We start from the raw sequence: 3,719 nt of genomic DNA, 5'->3' as shown, positions 1-3,719 counted from the left end.
GTATGGACTCCGCAAACAGAATTTTACTATATATTAGAAAGGATTTTTGCGTGGACAGGTTCTTCACTAACTCATAATGTTCTGAAAAGTTAATCTTCAATTTCCAGCGTTGATCCATGGTTGCAATTTTCACTGTCGTAAAGCATTAACATATCAATCATGTCACCACAACAGGATTGAGGTGTATAAGTGACAAAATCAAATTATCACCATAATATCAAACGTTAAATCTGCCTCACTTTCTACGTAATTGAAACTCCCATTGAATCGATGAATTACTTTAAAAAATCATATTTTTGCGTTTGTTTGTTAATCAATTTCACTTTGTTTATCACGATTAAATTCTAATATCCACTGTCATGCCACTACACTTTTGCTAAGGAGTAATACTCATAATACAAGAGAGACGAAGTTCTTCGGGACAGCTAGTAGATTATGGATCGTAAAATCGTAAGATAACTAATTGCTAACCAGATTCCTGTGAGTCTATGATAATATTTGGTCAATAGAACGGTGTGAACTGGGTGCTATCGCCTTTCCGTTAGTAGCAAAATGAGACGGTGCGACATTCAGACCTGGTGTAATATAAAACATTTTTTGAAAATTTCCAAGTGTCAAAGAGTTGACGTTTTTCTAAGACAAAACAAAAAAACGAATAACTTTGAAAATTCGCGTTAAAAAACATTAGCTAAATATGCGTAGATTGCTTGTCATTTGCAAGGAATCGGCAGTCTTCATGCGATGTTTGAATCCATTTGATGCAAACATTGCATTAAGGCGGGTCGAAAAAACAGTGACTTTGCAACACGATTTGCGAAATGGACCATCTTAATTCGATTGAGCTCTCTAGGTCCTAGACTAAAGTTATTTATTAAGTTATAAACCAAACACCTAAAAACGTCTTTTTCTGTAAACCGCTGCCAGACAGTGGAGCTTGGGTTAGGTTAAACACACACATACACACGCACACCGGACTACGTAAATGTATTCTATTTACTATATTTTTTAATTCGGCTTTTTTCGTTTTTCTTTTGTTTCCGGTGCGTAGACCCTTCATGAAGCACTGTTTTAATTCACCTAGTGGTGTGATGATGCCTTTCTCATATGACTCATGATTTCATAATTGAAAAAACTGATCAAAATAGTGTATTCGACATTTTGAATGATGATTTTGCACTGATAGTATGAGGGTTAGCTATCGTATGTTTAAAATTATCCGGAGTTCGATCCTGCGAATCCCGAAATACTGATTCTGAATGATGAAATTAGTAGACTTGGTTTCCAAAATGAAAATGTGATTTTCAATTTGATTATCCCAATCCAGATGCATGGATTATTGAAATAATCTTAGATTTCATTGCAAAATGTGGAAAAAAATGTAATCATAAAGATTGCATAAACAAAATGTTTGTTCACGGCTACTGCATTTTTTTCTTATTGAAGTACATAAAACTTAATTTACGCGTACTCTCCTACGTCTTTTCTCGGGTACAGTGAAAGTGATTTAAATTTCAAAGCTGCCTCCTTGCACAAACCGAACCCGAAAACTGCTCATTATTTTGCTTCCTAGAAAGCAGCACAGTACCGCGGCCGGAAGGTACGTATTATTCAGGTTTATTTACTTATATCGAGTTTGTACACTGCTGCACGTACATACGAGGTGAACTATACAGCCCGCTCGACGACGGAACTCAATGTTCCAACTTCCAACGCGATGCGGCAAAGGGAAAAAGGTACGTCACCACGTACAAAAGCGAGACTGACGAGATCAATTATCTTGGGCAAATATTTACCAAAGCTGTTTTTCACCAGTTTGCCAGTCCGTCGCTCGGGGTTCAGTCGTAGCGCAATTTCCGCTTCTTGTTGGGTTGTGGGTTTGGGAAATTCGTGATGCCCTGGAAGGCATTCTCATCATCGTATACGTATAGAATTGCTGCTCGCTCGAGTGGAGCTAGGACGAGGGAGTGTTTGTTTGGATGCGATGCGCATGAGTATCTCTTTTCCCTGCTTTTTGTGTTCAGTTTTGCTGGTCCATGTCGGTGAAAATTTACTCTGGTCTAGGATAGTCTGGTCCAACCTGGACGCATCAGGCACCAACCCGGTAAAAAGGTAGATTCTCTACTGGGCTGCCGTTTCGTGGCGGTAACATGGCAATTTTTTGAGTGCCCTACCGACAGAGAAGAGAAAAGGCACACCCAAACAAGCATCGTACATACAATCGTTATCCTTTTGCCAACTCTCCACGAGCGATCTAGTCACTGGGTGAGGCATTCACAGACGTTCATTTCCACTCTTTTTGCCTGACCTGGCTTTTGCTGTGATCCCACTCGAAAAAGGGTTGAAGATGTGCCCAGAAAGTATTCGGAGAAGAAGTAGTGTACCCACTTTATGGTTGACTATTGTAGCTTGTGCTACTGCCTTTCTATTCGATGCGACATTTTGTGCTGCTTCTGGCAGCATGTGTATTTGTGCCCTTCAGTGACACTGACACAGATGTGGGTTTTGCCGGTTCAAAGAATTGCGACATTTCGAGGGTCTTCATTTGGTTTGGTTTGCTGAAGGTTCGATAGACATAAAAACTATCAGTCAGAGGAGATTGTTTGACTATGAGCTTACGGTTACGGGGTTTCACCACATCCGTCATACGGCTCATGAAACTAGATCAAGCGACAAATTATTTGCCTATCGGATTTGAACATGTTTTATCACCCTTGATTGTTGAACAGCAAGGACGATAATTTTACGGTTGCTAAAACGAATATAAAGTAACATGCAACTTTTTAAAGAATGAAAATAGGATGGTTTACCAAAAAACGTTTACATGATACATTACATTAGGTATTATCTAATAATATTGGAAGTACAAATTAGTTCTGTCCATTTTCAAAAGATGGCTCTGGCTGTTATGAATATTGAACAGTAACAGCTGATGTCAATAATTTCCAACTAGCAATAATCGCAGCTCGGTTGAACCTCATTGGTTACGATATCGCCACTGCGCAGAGCTGCTTATGTCGATAGTTTCAAGAGATTAGACATCTGTAATTAATATTCAGTTTATACTGCCTCGGGTTTTTCAAACCTTCATTTTCACTATATTAATTATGACCATTTTAGTGTTAGCTCCGCTGCATTTCGGGAAGTTTTAGTTATCTGTTTTGATTTGAAGAAAGGTGCAGTTGAAGCTAAATACTGAAAATTATGAAGAGAATTTTTTCGACATTTCAAGAATGAAGATTTCAGCTTTGAAGACAGACTTCACACTGGACAACCAAATAAATTCGAAGACACACAGTTGGAGGCATTTCTCAATGAAGATGAGAGCAAAACGCAAGAGGAGCTTGCAGAACCGTTGGAAGTGACTCAACAAGCAGTTTCTATATGATGAAAATCCATGGGAATGATTCTAAAGCAAGGCAGTTGGGTGCCTTATAAACGAGAGTCATTGAAATGCGATTTTTCACTTGCGAGCAGTTGATTCAAAGGAAATAAAGAAAGGGTTTTTACATCGAATAGTTACTGAGGATGAAAAATCAATATTTTATTTTTTTTTTTACCTAGTGGTGTGATAATCCCTTTCTCTTCTTTCATAACAGTCTCATGGAAATATGTTCCATACTTTTATTAAATAATTTTGGATACTAATTTTGACACCAATTGATTCAGATTGATTCGAGTAGTTCACAAAAGCATGCTTCAGTGTTTATGTCACACAGTCA

At 38.2% G+C, this 3,719-nt stretch overlaps 1 non-coding gene across 1 annotated transcript; it reads right to left on the bottom strand.

Moving 5' to 3' along the window:
* Positions 1-2,868: 2,868 nt before the first annotated feature.
* LOC131433371 (U4 spliceosomal RNA) lies at positions 2,869-3,007 on the bottom strand. Its single transcript, XR_009230179.1, has one exon. It is a non-coding gene; the product is annotated as a U4 spliceosomal RNA (small nuclear RNA).
* Between the last annotated feature and the right edge of the window lie 712 nt (positions 3,008-3,719).

This window comes from Malaya genurostris, chromosome 2 (assembly GCF_030247185.1).
Source record: "Malaya genurostris strain Urasoe2022 chromosome 2, Malgen_1.1, whole genome shotgun sequence".
NCBI classification, from domain to species: Eukaryota; Metazoa; Arthropoda; class Insecta; order Diptera; family Culicidae; genus Malaya; species Malaya genurostris.
This window is presented reverse-complemented; position numbering and strand designations above follow the sequence as displayed.